This window comes from Cebidichthys violaceus, unplaced genomic scaffold (assembly GCF_023349555.1).
Source record: "Cebidichthys violaceus isolate CVI_PGR_0920_01 unplaced genomic scaffold, fCebVio1.0.p SCAF_223, whole genome shotgun sequence".
NCBI lineage: Eukaryota > Metazoa > Chordata > Actinopteri > Perciformes > Stichaeidae > Cebidichthys > Cebidichthys violaceus.
In genome coordinates, this window is record NW_027176399.1 from 1 (window position 1) to 20,373 (window position 20,373).

Consider the following 20,373-nt stretch of genomic DNA (forward strand, 5'->3'; position numbering starts at 1 on the left):
AGAACCTCTGGAGAACACGCCTCGGTTCAGCCTTTATTTCATGTTACAGCTTGAAAAAGAAAAGTGGTATTAAGTGTTTGATTATTCATGTCCCCCCCAAAAACAGGAATGTATCCGTGTCACTTTCTTTGTTTAAAACCCAAAGTATATATCGAGGAGCATCGCAAGAAAGCAGAAGATTAAAATGTGAGAAGACTACCTGAGTATCGAGAGGTACGCTAGAAATACTGTAAACCTTGAATGTAAATATTCACAAAAAGGACGAAAAACACTTTAGGTATTCTAAGACGTGTCGAAGGAAATAAATAACCAGCGCAACGCTACTGTTTATGAAATCAGGCAGCTGCAACGGTTAGATTGATAAAAGTAAAATAAATAATACGCTTCGCTGTGAAGTTGCAGGACCATCTCAAAGGCGATACATGAAGACACGGTGCTGCGTCCTTTAGGAAGTCTCAGTTGGTCCAAAGCTAGATTTCTCCCACAGATGAAATAAAACTTCACGATCAGAACAGTTGAGGAACTGTGAAGGCATCGGGTGAAGTCAGAAAACCCCTCTGGCCTTCGCTACCGATGTGGTTTCACCTTCTGTGAAGGTCCAGAAGAAGCTGCATCTCCCAGTTTCAGCCGCTGTTCCGCCTGGGATCCACGTCTCGGTATGATCTGGGTATCCAAAATGTCTGAACTCTGGTTTTTTGTCATCCAGCCGGTGCCTGTAGCCTGGTGCCAATGTTCAGTGTATAGCAGATGAATGGTGGTTAGGAGAGGATTGCAGGACCCATCTGATCCCACACAGATTGTCTGTGCTGGCCGAGCGCTTCCTCGCAGCTTTGCGCGCGTCCTTGTACTTGTCATCACATAACCGGTAAATAGCCTGAAGACAGAGGACATGCAAAGCATGAGGACATTCAGGACTGACGATTAAAAGAACACATTAAAGGGACTAAATTCAAAATTCAATTTACATTTGCTATGTAAAGATATAGTGGAGTCACTCTGTATGTGTTCGGTTTCATAGCCAGTCCTCCGGTTCCCCCTCAGGCTATTAACGCTGTTAGCTCCGTCTGCGTTGTTGCCGTTGTTTGCACTGTTAGCGCTGTTAGCTGCTAGCGGCCCGGTTAAGCCATCGCTTTCTACTACAGTGTCTTTTTTGATACTACCACCGTGGGCGCCGAAGTAAGAGATCCTCAAATTCTACACATAAATACTAATAAAGCAAGGAAAGTGATCAGAAACGGGCCGAGTGGTTGGAGGCGCCTCACCTCCAGCTTTTGGGCCTTGTCTCTGCTGAGCGGCTCCAGGGGAAGCTGAGGTTGTTGGACTCCGACAGCGATCGCAGGTCGAAGTAATACTTGGCGTAGACGCTGGACGGCACGTTGATGTTGAACTGCAGCAGCTCCAGAAACTGACGCTCCAACTCGTTCCTGTCGGAGAGAGGAGCGAGCTGGAACATCATCTGACTGAACTGCTGGCCTTCCGGAACAAACACGTCTCCGTACAATACGTCAAATAAGTCCTACACGTAAAAAAAAAACAATCCCGTTTGTTAAAATCAACTCACATGTCCTCCACAGTGATGTCCTTGAGGATCTGGCAGTAGTCCACGTTCCAGACGGCCTGGTCGTCCCAGACCTTGGAGGCCAGCAGGATGGCACCCAGGACGATCCTCTTCCAGTTCCCCGGACCGATGTCGATCTCCGCGTAGGTCAGGAGCCTCTCCAGGTAGATCTGCGCAAACAACGCGGAATAAAGGGGGCATCACCGAACGCCGTGATTTAAAAAAAAAAGACAAAATAAGAAGCTTTGAAAAGCAAATAGCTGCAGGCCGAACACGCGGTGGTGTCAGGAGGTATGCGTCCACTCGTCCATGCACGACATCCTGCATTCATCCACCGACGCACGCAAGGCGACATGGCATTGTTTTTGGATGCACAGTCTCGTCTTCGCCACTTTACACACATCCCTGGCTTGTCTCAACACATCGGGGCGATCTGTCCCCCGGGGCCTCAACAGAAACTACGTGATGGTGTGAGCGTGAGGGTTTGAGGCAGGTCACAACCTCACTGTGGAAACTTGGGAATGCTTTTTCTTGTGTTTTATGTTATGATCCAGGAAATTAAGGAGGATGGAGGAGGTGAAAAAAAAGAACCTCACCAGTGTGACGATGGCGCACTCGGCAGTGAGCTGGGCGGAGCTGAACAGCGTCCTGACAAACCGGTAGATTTGTTTCTGCTCGGGGTCGTGGTGGTCGTAGTCCAGCGGCACCTCTGACTTCTGGGGGAAGAGATGGAGGGAAGAGGTAAAGAGATGGAGGGAAAGATACGGGTACAAAGACGGGAGGAAGGGTGAAGAAGAAGACGTAAACGAGGAGATTTAAAAGCACAATGACTTCAGTCAAAAATCTGATCCAACACTAACGAGATAAAAGGAGATATTGGTGCAAAAATGTGTTTTATGAAAAGTGATTATGTCTTACTGAAAGAGGATGGAGCTTCTCATCAAATATATCCATCAGCATTCCTCCCTCTGTTTCTCTGGCATGAGATAAAAACAAATGAAGTTGTGGATTTCATTAAATAATACATATTTTGACACAAGATATGAAGCTTCTAGCTGTTGAATAGGTCAAACTGCAGTGGAAACATGTTAATACATCAGTGTCTGTTGAAGATGACTGAGAACTCCTACCTGTTCTTTATGTGGTAGTAAATCGCCAGCGCCACACTGTGAAGAGCATAAAAAACAATACGTGTGTTATTATGTTTTAAATATGACAGACCTGCAGAGAATAAACATGATATCTTTTTACCATTTGATGGTGTTTTTGAGGTTGGGCTGGCTGACTGTGTTCTCGTCTAAGAAGATGGTGGAGCAGGAGCTGTACTTCCGCCTCGACGTTCCGTGCTACACACACACACACACACACACACACACACACACACACACACACACACACACACACACACACACACACAGTGACTGTTATTAGAGTGTACATGTTTTTGTCTGACCCACATAGAGAAGGGTGTCGTGCACAAGGAGGAATGAGAGTCAGGCAAAGGGACACATTCTTATGGTTTTTTTTAGCTTCCTTTGTATACAACATTTAGTAAAAATATCACAAAGGTCAGCTGATTTGAATTGGTAGATTTGAGGTTTAACAAAACATGGTTTAGATTGGTGGAGAGGAATTGTATCAGTGGTGCACTTACATTATTGATGAAGAGGCTTTTTCGTTTATCTCGCACTACAGACAGAAAGAACAGGTTTGTCAGTAAATTCAATTTCTTCTGCTTTGACATCAAAGACAAAAACAAAAGCCAGCAACCAGTGAGACACGCGCTGCTTTCACAGGAAGCGAAGCACAGCGGCAAATAAAGCTGTGAGTGTTGAGAGAACTCGGGTAAATAGCGAGTTAGAACGCAGAAGGTTAGAGCTTCAACAGAACAGAAGAGAAATGTGCTGTTACACCACTAGAGGGAGACAAAGTCACACTCAGGACTACTCACCAGTCCCGCAGGGCACCTCTGAAAAAAAGAGGAACCAAAAACCTTATTCGTTTGCAGCCCAGTCACTGGGTCTGTGACAGCAGCGCCCAGGAACATAGAAACAGTTCTGGTCTTTCCTAAATATAACTTCAAGACGGACTTTGCATAAAGCTTCCCCAAGACTGACTTAGATAGCCTGTCAAGCAATGCATTATGGGTGAAATAAGACACGATGTGTGGGATGCAACAGCAAAAGTGACACCCCACCAAGTTTGTGAAAAAATAATAATTAGCTTAAAGTACTGAATAAACAGATTAACGATAATTGTAACTGTTAATCTGAAGATGGAATGCTCATTCATTTAATCCTCTCATGTCTTTGTTTGTAGCTGGCTGAATATTCATCAGTCGGCACAGACATGCCTACAAATTCTCGGTATGAAGACGTCCATAAGCCTGTGCAGAATAAAATATTAAATATCAAATATGATGCAATGCCAAATCTAATATCTGCATGACACTAATGCAGTTTTCATCTATCTGCTTCACCATCTTGCTGTTCGTTCCCCCGGAGTCTTACACAAGCGATGATCTCATGCTGTGGTGTTTATGGCTCTAAAAAACCTGTTAATGTTTCCTCTGTCAAAGGATGAACAAACCCCCCCCCCCCCCCCCCCCCCCACACACACCACACAAGATGCTGAAGCTCTTATTCAGATGCAACCCCGGGGCAGCGGCATAAATTAGCAGTCATCAACTGGCCACAAAAGAAACCATAATATTCAGTATTACTCCACTAGAAATCGTTTTATTTTTGATCCAGAGCCTCGTTATCTTCATGATATTTCATGATCGTGTGTGTTCTGTGTGATGCACGCATGTCAAACGTGGCGACGCTGACTCCACATCTAAGTTTGCATTAAAAGGACAAATTTTAGAAAAGGGATAAATCGGTCACGTCCCGTAAAAACGGAGCTTTTACTCACCGTCGTTCTGGGATTTGCTGAGGAATATGGTGCTGGCCCGCGGATGGTCGATGGATTGTACTCCATATTCAACTCTGGCAAAACACACAAAGCGTTCGGGGGTCACTTTGTGAAGCGGGAACGGTGATCAGGAGACACAGTGCAACTAGTATAGTCATCTTAAATGTCCCTTCAATGTAAGCACAGAGGGCAGTAATCCTAACCTACTGTGAGTTTAAGCTCAAGCGTTTTATTGTCTTTGTTTTACTGAGAATCAAATTCTTGGCTCTAAGGCCCCATCTGACAATGCTCAAACAATACTGCTAATTAGCTAATGTTAGCATGCTAACTAAGACGGTGAGATACCTGCTAAAAATCAGCATGGTGAGCGTCATCACTGTGAGCATGTTAGTGCGCTGACTCTGGTATTCAGCTCAAAGCGCAGCTGTGCCTGTAAGTACGATCTCACAGAGCCTTCTCTTACACGTGACATGAAATAAAACAACACAGCTAATCAAAAAGGCTCTTAAAAATGTATTTACAAGTTCCATGTGTTTCCCCTTTGTAGGTCTATGTGCTTATTTTGGGTTCCGCCGCGCTCACAAACACACCAGGCGTGATTCGTGTTGCGAGGGCACGAGTCACACCCGCGTCAGTGTCTGTGCACATCTTACCAAGCACGAGTGGAACGCGCCAAAAAAAATGCTTTTTCTTGTAGGTAACAGTTGCAAGACAACGCTGGTTAACCGAAACCGCTACTTCCTTTCCTCTTTTCCAAGCCGACACCCTTTAAAACAAACTAAAAGCAGCTACGGCGTTCAGGAAGTCAATGGACTCCGATCTCTCCACTGTGGTCTCAGCCGTCAGTATCTTGCACTCACAGCCTGAACTTTGCATTTGGAGAATTGCAATCCAGCAGCGCTCTCCATCCAAGTGAGATACATGCAGAGCGCTTGCTTTTGGTCGCGCTCATCGTTAAGAAATGCCGGCATGCAGATTTGTACACTGCCAAATGTTCGGAGTCCTACACGATGTGACTGTACCAGACCCAGATTAAGAGCCAGGATATTTGATTACAACGCGGACGTTCGGGGGGAGCGGCGTGGCCGATCGTCTGTCTCGGCGACGGCAGCTGCTGTGGGACGACTCTCTGTAGGGGAATAAAACAGATACCACTGCTGTTAGCTGTAACAGTGGTGTGTTAACAGGCTTCTCTTCCTGACCACCAGACCAGCCTGCAGGCTGAATTCAGCTGGATCTTTCTGGATCTTCCCCCTCACTTATTGTAAGTCGCTTTGGATAAAAAGCGTCTGCTAAATGACTGTAATGTAATGTAATGTAATCTTTCCATGGCTTCACCACACTCATTTTAGTCAAGATATCATTCCAAAACTGCCTTTGGTTTTTATCTAATTAGTAAGTTTTGTTTTTAGAAGATTAAACACTTGTGACTGACAGCAGGCAACTTGTTTTCTGATGGAAATATTAAAGCTAGGGTTGGCAATCTTCTTCAAAAAACATTTTTGTTATTCGTTGAAGTGATCCGCCTGCCTTCTTGCTCATTGTGCGTCACCGGAGTCTTCCACAAGCTGCTAGCTTGACAGCTGTGAGCACCAACCTCCGGTTCTGACGAGTGACACCGATGCGGAAGCGTCTTAACACTTGCATTCTCTCCACTGACCAGCAGGGGGCGACACCATTTGGTTGCAAAAAGGTAAATCCACAAACCAAAGGGTGACGTCACGATGACTACGTCCACTCACAGTCTACGGTACAACGAAAGCCATGTCCGCTGTTTACGTTCATTTTGAAATGTTTGCGGTCATAATAATAATTTCGGGGGGAGTGGCTTTGCTTTCATTGAAAAGAGTTAGGTACACCGCGCTGGGATTTTCACTTGGATCACTTTAAATCTAGCGTACTCTTGCTAGTTTCTCCACTTTGCTTCATAGCGCAGGATAGCAGTGCAGAGGGCTGTGGGACTGATGGGTGTTAACAGATGTGAGTGTGTACCCTGAAGACACCTATAGCCACTTGACACACAAGTGTTACGGAAAGGCCTGACTGCCATCTGTGCATTTCACTCCCTGAAAAACAGAACGAAAAGAGCATTCCGGTAGATTTTGGCGTGAGCAAACTCTTTTGTGTATGTACACTCATTTGAACCCAAAATGCCACCTGAACACAGTCAACCTGCTTACACCACCAGCTGAATGGACTGAGCTTGGATTAGATTTGTGACAGTTTAGCACCTTATGCAACAGTAATCGGGGGGGGGGGGGGGGGCTATCGCTGCATCCGGCCGATTTCAACACGTTCTCATATTGGAGCTTAAACAGGAGCTGAGCCGGTGTTCGGTGTGAGATCACCGGCCCAGTTTGGGTTCAACATGGAGGATTCTAAACGACTGAACAATAAAGCATGCTGGTCTAATGTTACACATTTATCTAAACGCTGCGAGTAAAGTTGCAAATGTGCAGTAGAGTTTTCTTTCTAATGGATGCACAACACGAACACAGGCCACTTCCGTCACTGTGGAATCAATTTCTGACAGGTGACACCGATGTGTCAAATACATCACACGTGTGTCGAACAAGAGTCCAAGGCTGCCAGTCACACAGAGCTGACTCAGCTTTGCACTACAGTCTACAATAGGAAATAGCTGCCTGTGTGTGTGGTTGTGTGTGTGTGTGTGTGTGTGTGTGTGTGTGTGTGTGTGTGTGTGTGTGTGTGTGTGTGTGTGTGTGTGTGTTAGGAGTTTTTGTAAGCCTGTGTGACAGCAGCAACAGGGGTTTTTGGTACCCTCTGAACCCCAAAACCCACCCGCGGGATTGAAAAGAATGTTTTCTTTAAACAATCGGCAACACTACACCATTTATCTTAGCCAGAAGCTGTAAAAAAAAAAACATTAGTATCGTCAGATTTTCATCTGTCCGACATTCTTTGAATGCATCATGTGCAACCGCAACCAACACAAAGCATAACATTGTAATATTTAATTTGTATATGTCTCATTTAAAAACTCGCCCGAATAAACATTTTGCTTTAACCAGACACTGTAAATAACATTAAATTCTGCACTACTCAGGGCAACTAGGACGCCATGATTGACTCGGCTGAGACCGACAGTCACGTGACAAAAAATTCTGTGAAACTTCGACTAAAGTGCCGTCTGCTGATCACAGTGCGTTGATAAGAGGAGAGGGGACGCTGTACGTAGAGGTTGTAAAAATGTAAACAGTTCAATGTATGAAGCACGTACAGCCTCCTTTTTTACGACATTGGTAACGCTCGTTTATGATTTATGACTGTGTTATACTGCACAAAATAATTGTTTTTATTCCATTTACTTCTAGCCATGATTGGGCTGTTTCCATAAAAACAGCAAATGTTTTAACCATCACACCATTATCGTGGTGCTGAATTCCCTCAAGAGACTTGTCAATATCTTGTCCATATGCAAATCCAGGCCTACCGAGTGGAATTCCCAGAGTGCACAGCAGCTGGTGTCGAGTGTTGATATGTGATATTCAGCACCTCCGGTACACTTTAACGAAGACTCACGGTCGGCATCTGCACAGTGAAACGGGAGAAGCTAGCAAGCCTACCTGTCTGCCTTGCTGCTCTTACATAATGAATTAACAACAGGCGCACCCTGCTCTTAACGGCCCGATCCATAATTGCACTTTATAATATTGTGTTTATTTTAAAATGTCCTTGAAACCCTTTTAATTAGGCAGCACACGGGGCTGCTGGTGGACAAGTGTTAGTTTTTGCAGTTTGTGTTCTGTGCCTGTTTGTTTCGAGCGTCTTGCTGCGTCAGTGTCTCTGTCCTTAAATGTGGCGGACTCAGCAACACGGCGCTGCTATCTGTTACCACAGTCTGTTCTGTTTTGAGGCTGCATCAACCCTATCCAGTTTTTCCCAAGTATTTACTTCAGGTCTGTGACATTCAAACGTCTTTCAGGGTTTTGTTAGATTGTCAGATTATGAAGTTGAAATTTACACTGTACAGAACTTCAAAAAGTTCAATATTTTACTTCAATGGCTAAATGGGCCGGATGGAACAGAGGCCTAAAGGCCCAAACAATTTCTCAAGTGACCTACATCTCAAACTTTAATGGTACTAAATCTAAAGACTCTGAGCATAGGCCTATCTGTGATTGAGGGATTGCCTCCACGCGGCTCTCAACATGGCGATAGATGAGCCAGCGGCTAGCAGCTAACGGTGCTAACAACAAAAACAGTGCTAACATTGTTATCCTGAGGGGGAACCTGAGAGTGGGCGCTAAGCTTCCGCGACAACGCCGTGGGTTCGGGACGACGCATCGCCGTATGAGCGCAGTGCAGAGCGGCGGAGATTAGCTAGCTAGCCAGTGTGGCACACATACTGGGACTAACATGCACACGAGTCCGGACTGGCTACGTAAACAAAGCACTGAGACGCTCGGGTTACAACACACAGAGGGAGAATGACTTCATTATCTGCTCAGGACGCCATTACACCACAATATCTTTACATAGCAAATAATTGTTTGCTGCTATACTAATGCTCTGAATTTAAAATGTAGCTACTTTTGACTTTTCTAGTGAATCTGCCTCTTTTAGCTGATCAATTTCTGTGGTTTATTCATTTGTTTAGTCTCGCAGTTCTCCAATATAAAAGCTGTTTTCTGAAAAGAAGCTCTGTCAAGCCAAGGCTTCCTGCTGAAATGGCAGAAAGCTAAGAAAACAGCTAGCCGGTGAAGAAAATGGACCTTCTAGCATCTAAAAGCCAAATGTTGGGCGGATTGGATGTGTGTTAGCAAACACTTTAGCCATAAAATCAGTTTCTACCATGCTTGCTATTTGTTTCCTCTACTGTATCTTGTGTTGAACGTCTATGTTAGCTAGTTTAGCATAGTTGACTTCAAGCTAGCCTAACTTTCTGAGTAAGATAGCAATTACAGTCGCAAATGAATCAAAAACTTGTATGTATTTTTTTTTTATTTAAAAGTTTAGTTATGGTTCTTATTTGTATTGTATTATTTCCGCCTCAGGAGCAGCTCTGCCTCTGGAAGCTGTTTGAGTTGCATCTACAATGTGAACGTGATCCCAGTGTTATTGTTGGAGTCTGTGGATGAGCACGAACCCCGATTCTCTCACATGTTCACTGTTCAGTCATGCTCACGAATCTATGCTGGTTTCAGTTTACAGAGACGTTTGGATTCCTTTCATATGTGCTACACATGAGTGTGTGTTATGCTAAATCTATGGTGATTGACTTCTGATATGTTATCCTGATAAAGGTAGAAATGCTAGAGGTCTAGTTAGATGACATCGGTTGTTGTAGCTTTGCAGGATTCAGACAATTTATGTATTGAATATTACAATTTAGGTCAGAAAGAGATTAATAACGTTAAACGGTAAAAACATCTGGTGGATTGTTGGGCCCTGGTGCTAGTGTTGCACATTTGTTCCATCTTCATTTTCATGTCATCCGTCAAACAACGGGAGGATGTTATCCTAGCCCCCTTATACTGTTTCAACACACACATACAACCACACACACACACACACACACACACACACTGATCCCAGGCCTGGAGCGGTAACGGACCCAGCTTATACAAACAGAACTGACCTGCACACACATGGGCCCACATGCCTGGTGTGTGAGAACAGGCACTGATCACATACACTTCTTCTTTTACATGACCATTTCTGCTCGTACAAGATCTTTTACTTATAATGACGGTGATCTAGTTTTATTCTCAATCTGTATTTATGACAGGACCCATATAAGGAGTAGTTCATAATTTTTTCCTTTAGAGCCTCTAGGTGGTGTAACCCAAGTCAACGGATCCTCATACAACGGTTCACATGATAGCTTACAAAAAGTCACTCTTCATTTTTTCGGCGTTTTCCTACGAGAAAGCCAGCAACACGTGTCAAGTCTTTTCAAAATAAACTTCCGTCTTCACGGGAAACAACTCAGTTAGGTTTAGGTAACAGAACTACTTAGATAAGGTTTAGGAATAGATCGTAATTTGGGTTGAAATAAATAAATAAATAAAATGAACATCGGCCTCCTGTGCTGAAAGATAGCTTTTTGGGGGATTTTTGTTTTTCTTTCAAACTTTCTTTCCAAAAAAACACACTATGGGATGAGATGAGAAAAACATTTCTGATTACTTTTGAACTTGTAGCGTTGTAGGAGTGTTGAGTACAAATAGGAGAGAGAGAGATTAAACATTTGAGTACTACCTGGACCTGGGTGGACTGAACTTCAAGTCGTCGGATGAGGGTCACAGGACCACATCGGATGACTCATACTTTTGTATGTAGGTAGTCAGAACAGACACTCTCCTGTGATATATAGTCTTTAGTTATGTAAATCAGATTGTCTGTGTGTGTTTTCTGCCTCGACAGCTCAAAGCCAACGTGACTTTCTGAAGTGATAATTAGTGAGATGAGGTGGCCTTGGTTTTGAACTGGGGAGAAAATCATTCTCATTTATAGTCCAATCAAACAAGGCGCCTCTCCTGTGAATATCCTGACCCTGAAAGGAATAATCCATCAACAACAAAGGAAGGAGAACACAAGTATCTATTTTCTGACCATTGATTTTGGATGTTTTTTTTTTCTCCAGCTCAGACTTTTAATAGAACACTTTCCTCTCCGCCAACGTGGTGAGTGGAGCCAGTCATCTGCCCCTGGTGAAACACATGGCTGCTGCTGCTGCTGCTGCTGTAAAAACAGTAATGGGGCTTGATGTGGCTTCTACAGTGGAAATAATTAAATGCATTGCGCTACTTCAGCAGAATGCTGTTGCATTACTGGACCAAACTTTCAAACTAAACACAGCTGGAAACAGCAACGTGGTCAGCTTTTGGTTCTGATCTTTTAACTTAATTCTAGTTTGTTTATCAGAGGGAGGAAAATACTTTTACTTGTTTTCATCTCTTTATGCATTCCGTTGCTTGTTAAAATGCTGTACATTTCTCCCTTTATTTCCACACCTGTGTCCTCTGCCATGCATGTGACATGCGGTGCCGTGACCTGGATGAAAAGGAGAACCCCCGCATGACCAAACATGTTGTTTGATGTGCCGGCTCCGAGCAGATGAGGAGCAGCTGATTCAAAAAAAAAAAAAGTAAGAAGAAAACAAGAAAGCGGGGGTGGGGGGGTGGGGGGTGGGGCAGTGTGCAGCGTGAATGAGGCACTGAATGAAAATGACCGGCCTGTGTGTGTTTGTGTACATTTCAAGCATTAGGATGCGCTCCGCCTGTCATGGCAACATGCTTCATCCTCCCTCTATTCTCTCCTCATTCATTTCAATGTCCTCTCTGTTGCTTTAAATATGCTCCGTCAGTTTGCTCCGTACGGCCCACGTCACCTCTCATGGCTTCATGATATTCATGATATGACTAATTGCAACGCAGCACCAACCTCTCCCAGTCATTTCAAACACACCACCTGATTTAGCCACCTATATACACACCTGCTCGCAATTTGACATCAACCCGAGTATATAATGAGGGGTGAAACAGGCAAGATGAGGCGCCATTGTCTCAGATCTCTATTGAGGACAGAGTGTCTTCTGATTTCAAACTGATGCATTTTAAAGAGTATGAGAAAACCAGAAAGTGAGAACACAAAGGAATCCGTTTTACATTTCCAAGGTGAGCTGCTGCACAGCCCTGTTCCTCTTGATCTATTATGCAGAGATGAAAGATAAGCTTGTGTGATTGTAAATGTCGCACCACAACTTCACCAGTGCAGTCATCCCAATAAAGAGGGGAATAAACAAGCTTAAATTCAAACATAAGATTACGGCACATGCACCTACACATCAAATAGTGCAACAAATAGTTTGATCATTTACCAATTTTTAATCCAGCTGGCTTTAAACACTGGGGGAGCATCCCTCCACACACACAGTGCACCTAAAGACAAAAGCCTCAGCTGATGCATGATGCCTCACAGAGGGAACAGTCATCAGTCAGAGAAACACAGTGGGCTTTGTCAAAGAGAGGCCGATCAGATGACGGCTACGTCTCTCTCTCTCTTTATCTCCATCTTCTACCTCCAGGGGGGCTAGTCAGCTGCTGTCTCTCCATTAAACAGAGTGTTCCCTCTACCCCAGCGTAATATATATATATGTGTGTCAACCTTTATATTTATATTCAAGATGTTGGGGTTTTTATGTGTTCACCAATGGGAAAACACAGTGGAAATAATTTAATTTAATGACATACTGGTTTAAACAAAACCTCTCACTGCATCACATCAGCAAAACATGAACCATTTAAGTGTGTTGTGAGTCAACTAAAAGACTTCTATCAGTTTATAATCTGGATTTAAGATTTTTAGTGGCGGGGGCCGCCATGAAGTTTACATTTGGACATCAGATTGTGTCTATAAATAAACTGATTGGAAAAGTAGCATTTTCTGACTTTCTCAATGCCTGTGAATGAGCTTCAATAGAGAGCCTATATGTATATATTATTAACACACTGTCTTAATATTGCAACGACATTAGTCGTGTATTCAGTGCGAGAGCTTGTGACCAAGCTTATCCCCGAGGTCAGAGAATGAAAACACAGGCCGACAAAATAACTGCACCTTTCACGACAATATGAGAGCAAACCAGCGAAAAACCTTAATTCTCCCAAACTAAGCTCTCTGCTGAAACTCTTATCCAGCGCTGCAGCTCTGCCAACGCGTCAAGGCCGCGGGCCGGTGAAATGATGGTGACGGTGTTATGCAGTGAGGAGATTATCTGTTCTTAAAAAACAGAGGGTTCTGGGAGGTCGCTCTAGGACTCTAACAGTGACGTAATCGTGCAAACTGAGAGAGACGCAACCGTCTGCTGCGAAGGCGTGGCGAGGAAAGCCTCTGTGCAGAAACAATGTGCTGATGTTTTACTAAAACTGACTGAAGCCGTAGTGCAGTTAGAACTGCGACACGTTTGGGTGAGACCTACGAAGTCATGCATGTTGTTTTCATCTTAAAAGCACATTTCTTTAATCGACAAAGAAGCATCAAGTTACCTGCTATAGCTAGTTAGCTTCAATCATCGGGATGAATACGCTGCTCGACAATCAATCGGTTGTGCTCTGAGGGCATTTTTATGGTTTTTATGGTTGTTGGTATGTTTGAACCGTCTTGCATGTTTCACTATTTAAATTCTATTTTTTTTAAACTTAAAGATTGTCATTGTTTTTTTGCACACACCTAAGACTACATAAAATCCAAATGATGAAAAATATGAATTGTGTCTCTCAACATAAGGAGAAAAAACACAAAGAAGAAGAGAGCAGAGAAACGAACCGATCGGTTGACAACAATCCAGCAAAATAATGAGAAAAGGTAGAGACAATATGGACAGCAAATATTACACAATTTCCCTTTTTTCTAAATTGTCCTGAAGACGATTGTGTTCATTACTTCCATGTTATGTTGGGGTTTGGGATAAGATTGAGGGGGGCTCTGTTTCATTGAATTGTATAATTCATTACCATTATTATTAAAGCTGAAAAATGTTAATTAACTTCCATGTGTTGTGCCTGAGGACCCCCTTGAGAATGAGATGGAGCATCTCAAGGGTTTCATCCTCTAATTCAATTCTGAAATAAAGAAGACAAACTCTTGATAAGGTGTACTTTGGTGCTCCACGATATCTTCACTGAACAATGTTCCCCTGTGCTCTCACGTAAAAATCTACTCTGTGACACTGGTCGACCTCTCTGTGGACAGAACTGGCTGCCACTATATGGGTCGAATGCAGCGGGCCCATTCCAAAAACCCTACTGGGGTCAAAATCGAATTGTACGACATCACACCCATTCAATTAGCAGCAGACGATGTCTTTGAAAGCAGCGCGTCACGCCTCTAAATTGAGGCGTTAATTCTTGGCAACCCCGCGTCCCCCGGGCGGCTGCTCCTATCTGCTCCGACAGGCTCACAGCTGCCTCTCTTTGGGGGGGGTGAAGACTCTTTCTGATGGTGCCATCCGTAATGAAGCCCACTAATCTCCATCTACCGTACTGTCTGTGAACTAACATAATGGAGCCGACACATTAGACACGCCGCCGTTTCAATCCCCGCAGACAGACGGCCTCTCAGCACGGGTCGCCTTCAGCGCCGGTCGACCGTTAATCACCCGTCTTTGAGTCTTCTTCTTCTCGTCGCTTTATTTTCCTGCTCTGGTTGGAGAGCATCTGGCGATATATATATATATATATATATATATATATATATATATATATATATATATATATATATATATATATATATATATATATATATATATATATATATATATATATATATATATATATATATATATATATTATGCATCCCATTAAAGTTAACGATCCAAGACGTTGATTTGAAGACTTTCCCCGATGCTTTGACACCATGCCACCGGGACCATAATACTAACAACATAAGCACCCACCGTAATGCAAAGCACTCCAGTTTAAGAGCAATCACAACGGCACACAGCATGTAAGTGGCACACACTCCTCAGGTTTACAAGAGGAAATGACATCAGTGATCAATAAAGCACAGGACCCCCACCATGCTGACGGGGCTGGTAAAGGGATCCACTCTGTTTGGGAGTAGACAGTGAAGACTTGACGGCTTCCTACAGCAAAGTGCACCAACTCTATATATATATATATATATATATATATATATATATATATATATATATATATATATATATATATATATATATATATATATATATATATATATATATATATATATATGATATCCTGTATTCATGTGTAATCAGCACTGAAGGACCGTGTCCAACGTTCACTTCCTCTTGTTCTCGCAATAACGACTACAAGTAGAGTTTTGGTCCAAGAAACACTCCAGACCCATGAGACTTCCTGTTTTGGGATCACTTCCTGAGACTGGGCCAGATTTCGTTTTTCAACACCCCAACAAACTGCAAAAAAAACAAGCCCGGCAGTCACTGCGACTTTTATGTAGCGACTCGACAGCTGTTCGGAGGTTTGAAAGTAGGCCGGGGTTTGAACTTCTCTCTCTCTTCAGTCGCTTTCGTCGAGAGCAACACGACGAATGCCTTCAAGGAAAGACCGTTCGAAAGTGTTCCCATCAGTCCCATTTCTACGACGTCCTCTAAAAGACATCAGGGAGACAGTGGGAGGTTTTTAACACTGCAGTCAAGAGTGGAAATGAGGGGGAAAGAAAGGCGGTTGCTAACAGGAGGCTAACGGAGATTGCTAAACGTCATTACGCATGTCCGCCTTTAAACTTTAACGTTAGCTTTTCACTGCTGCTGATTGCATTTTACGCGTCAGAAATCATCAAGCAGTGTTCGTTTGTGACGATTATATTGTTGAACAAAACATGTAGATGTATTTTATAGATAAAAAAAAATGGGAAAAATCCCATTGGCTTTTGTCGAGGGTAACTCCCGGGACTCTATTACCTCAAGATCTAATTCTTAAATGAGTGGATGTGTTGATACACTCAGAAAAATACGGGATATGCCCAATAACTATTGGCTTAATACAAAGGCAGACTTGCTGACACAAAACTTCAAATCTGGCCTTAGAAAGAGTCACAGATTCTGATAAAATGTGTCGTGTTTATATAAAGCTTCTGAGAAAAAAAAAGCCATTCATATGTAATGCTCGGCTGTCGGCTGAAAATAAGCAACCCATTTAGTAGACACTTTCCAGTGTGAATGGGTCAATTGTAATGCATATTAGCATGTGTCAATGGAGGGGGGGGGGGCTGCGCTCCATAGCTGCGTTTTCTTTCATGCTCGGGCTGAAAACAAAGAGCAGCACAAAAGGAGTCCGCCCTCGTGAACGTGGACGCTGGCCGCACGTCAGCCTGGGAGCTGAAAACACACACATGACTCTTCCATGTGCTCGGCCGCACCGACGGCCGACGTATTCCAGGGAGAGGAGCGTGAACGGAGGCGGCATGAGAAGAGTTCATAGAGATCACTGGAGAGGTCAAGAGTGATCGTCCAAGATTTAAACATGAATGATCTCTTATTTTGAAGGCTGTAGTGGCTCTATTAGAAATACTAGGTATATAATGTCCCCAGGCTATTATTTGCTGATTATATTTATTTAATATTCACATATAACAGTGGATCTGGTATTCAATATTGAGTTAAAGTTTAATTTTTTGTCTTCTGAAAGTGTCCTCTTGTCATGTTTTGGTGGCTTGAAGACAATATCCACATTTGTTTTTGTATTTCGTTCAGTTATTAGTTAAATCATGTGGTATTTAGGGTCCATACACTTCACTAGCAATCACTACAATACATGTGACTTACAGTCACTGTGTCACAATTGCCCCCCCGAGCCACATGGCCCTATAGTAAACACATTGTTTGAGTGGGTTGACATCATTTTCCTTTAGAAATTAAACAATATATGTTTGCTATGTTTGCTCTCGTAGCCTATAGCAGCTCATCAATAAATATACTTTTTTTTGGTATTAAAATAATGTTTTAAATATGTTCAAACACTAGATATTGACAGAAAGTGTGAATAATATATATGTATATATATATATATTTTTTTTTTCTTCTTATCAAATTATGAATCATGTGTTTCAAGCAGTCTATGAAGGAAAATGTAATAAAACACTATTGCCCCCAGTCTCCCCTATGTCTGTTACCATATAACTTCATCACTGTTTGTTTCTGATTGTCCTCACGTGTCACGGTGACAGAATAAACACTCTGCATATTGTTACCGTCGACGTTCTCCCGGTCGCTGATGTGCTGCAGGTTGCATCCCGTCTCCTCCCTGCTCAGATCCGACTCCTGGTGGTACGACTCCAGCCGGGAGTGGGTATTTCTGCGGAGCTTGGGGCTGGAGGGCAGGCAGCAAGAGGTCGTGCTCCCCATCTTTCTTCCCCCCCCCCCCCTCCTCTCTGATCGACCACCCCTCAGAAGGGTAGCGTTAACGATTCCTTCCCGGTGAAATAGGAACTTGAAACGAAGGGGTTTGCCAACTCCACCGGGGGTTGAGCCGGTTCACCGCGGATCACCAGAGCGCACGGGGTGCATCCGTACAGCAGCGCCCATGGATCCCGGCAACGGTCGGTGTCCACGGAGTACAGGCTGACGCGCGGGGGACGAATATGTCACTTCCACCGGTTGTAGCCGATGATTGTAACGGGCCGACCTGCCGCCGCTATCCCTGGCATCGTGTAGCAGGACGCATCCTGCCGCTCCAGGCACAGGGGTGTGTGTGTGTGTGTGTGTGTGTGTGTGTGTGTGTGTGTGTGTGTGTGTGTGTAGGGGGTTGGCTGGCTGTCAGGGCGATAGACCGACAAGGGAGGGCTGCAAATCCCGAGAAAAAGGTTCCGGTTCAAGTGGAGATCGGAGAAGATAAGAGGAGGGGTGACACAGATGATACCACGATTTATTGCTGATAAAGATGATTTATGGATCTATTTTTTTTTTTTTTCTTTAGATTATTTTTTTGCTGTCAAAAAAGTGAGTTCACTAAACTTGCATATATGAGTGCATTTAAATCATAGATACAACCTGTAATAGACAGATGATGGTGCACATGTTAATGCGGATAGAGAGCCAATAAACACAGAGAGAGAGATAAGAGTTACCATGACTATATTAAAGGGTTCTATAGTCCATTAAGGGTGAGGTTATGATGTGGGTCATGGTTTTGGAGAGGTGATTTATTATGCATTGGGGGAAGGCTGTCAAAAAGGAGTGGATACTTCTTTTTTTTAAATGCCCTTAGGAGATTCTATAGTGGTGAAATAAATGTTATTGGTCAGCTGTCAGTGGGTGGACTCAAAGAAGACTTCAAGTGTGCAAAGGACCCCAAAAAATACATAGATAGCAGTCATTTCCAGGATTATTTGGTCCCCTAGATGGTTGTATTTTTAGGGGTTTTTGGCCCAAAGCAGCAAAATAGTGACATCTTGCGGTCAATCCATGGTGTTGCATCTGTATGGGTTTATTATAGGTCCAGTGTGAAGGATTTAGGGAGGATTTATTGGCCGAAATGGAATATAATATCAATTAAATAATAGTTGTGTATTTGTTAGCTTAGCATAGTCTCTACAGACTGTCCCAGAGCAGACAAACCACCAAACACAGGTTCTAGAGAGGAGCTCCAGGGACGAATCGTCCCACGGCTAACAACTTGTTGAAGAACCTCCACTTTTGCAAAAACATAAATCTGACCAAACATGGCGACACGTGGTAACTATAACGTTACAAAATTAAGATCAAAGCAGCAACAAACTATCATTGTTGCTCTTACAAAGTTCCCTCCATCGTTGCTGCCATCTGCCCACCATTCATGTGCTTCTAGTTGCACCTTGTGGACGCTTAGTGTCTATTAGTGAGGATGCACACAGTCAACGCGTTGGGGTAGCCGTCATGCATGTGCAAATGCTGCACACAAAAAAAGGTGATTTGCAGTGGAATTCACACAGAATTCAGATCACAGACGTCCACCAGGGATTGTTCCAAATTCCTCGAGGTTGCCAGGTTATGCTAGCTAGCATCGTGCTAATAGAGCCGTAGCCTCCACCCGGCTGCCTCTCACTTCCTCCCTTCTGTGTGTAGTCACGATGACACAATGAATCGTGCAAATATAGAGAGATCATGACACACGCTCCTGGACCGCCAAGTGACACAGGTAGCTGAAGTTTACTTAAGCAGACGTGATTGTCTGGTTGCGTGTTGTTGGATGCAGGCGCTCTCTGTTTGAAGCACAATGAGGGCTCAAATGAGGCCTTATCCACGACATGTGATTTTGTGCATGTTGAAGTGAGACGGACCTCTTTTATATAAGAAGGCGCTGGTGGAATGAAGAACAACGCTGCTACTGAGCTAACAAATGAAACCGTAGAGTACAGTTGAATCTAACTTAATGTCTCAACATTGCCATATTTTCATGCAATCAGTTTTTTTTTTAATTAAAATTGAACATTCAGTATGAGTTCTGTTCGTTCACAATTTTAAGGCGGCAAGGAAACTACCATTTCTTAAGTTAAACCAACGCAACATCTCTCGTTCGGCTTCCAGGATGTGAGCTTGTTGTTGCAGTAGCGCGTGTCGGTCAGCAGAGGTCCTCCTCGAGCCGCCTCAGTGGAGCACGGCGCACGTCGTCAAGGCAGTAAGGCCTCTCGCTGCTGGTAGGCGGTTGAGTCTCTAGGTGGAAATTTCCACTCCAGAGTCACACTGGACCAAAGGCCATGAAGAGGTTTGAGAGGTAACAAAATGAAATATTAAAGAGGCGCCCCCACTGGAGGGGGAAAGATGATACATGCGGCGGATTTTAGGGGTTGAGTAAACACTAAACAGCTATTGACTTGATACTGACTACACCAGAAAATAGAACTGAATCATTAATATGCATTGAGAGTTTTCATATTTGCTTGAATGAAATAAATGTAAAGTTCAATGAGGACTCGCACGCGTCAGTGAAACGTGCATTTAATTTATTTTGAAGTGTTCAAGAGCAGAGGCAGAATGTCAAAGAGATAAGATGATTCAGTGCTGAAGGTTCTCTCTTCATAAACACTCGTTTCAAGGTTTCCCTCAGAGGCACGCTCCCTTTCAGCAAACTATTCACCACTCCGTGTGTGTGTGTGTGTGTGTGTGTGTGTGTGTGTGTGTGTGTGTGTGTGTGTGTGTGTGTGTGGGAGATAAAGACTGATTCCCTGTTCCTGCGTGTGTGTTGTCATTTTGAGAGCATATTAGTCTGTATGAGAATGAACATGAGGCAAAAAAGAAGACCAACCCCACTTCAATACAGAAACAGAGAGATCCATCCCATCAACCCCTCCGAGGTCAGCTCCGTATCGCCAGATGTTGCTATGGAAACTACTCATTTTCATGCGCATCCCCCTTTTTAAAAAAAAAAAAAAAAGAAAAAGTAATTTCATTT

The 20,373-nt window shown here is 43.5% G+C and overlaps 1 pseudogene; it reads right to left on the minus strand.

Moving 5' to 3' along the window:
• Positions 1-647: 647 nt before the first annotated feature.
• On the minus strand, positions 648-17,348 carry LOC137878083 (cyclin-Y-like; annotated as a pseudogene).
• Between the last annotated feature and the right edge of the window lie 3,025 nt (positions 17,349-20,373).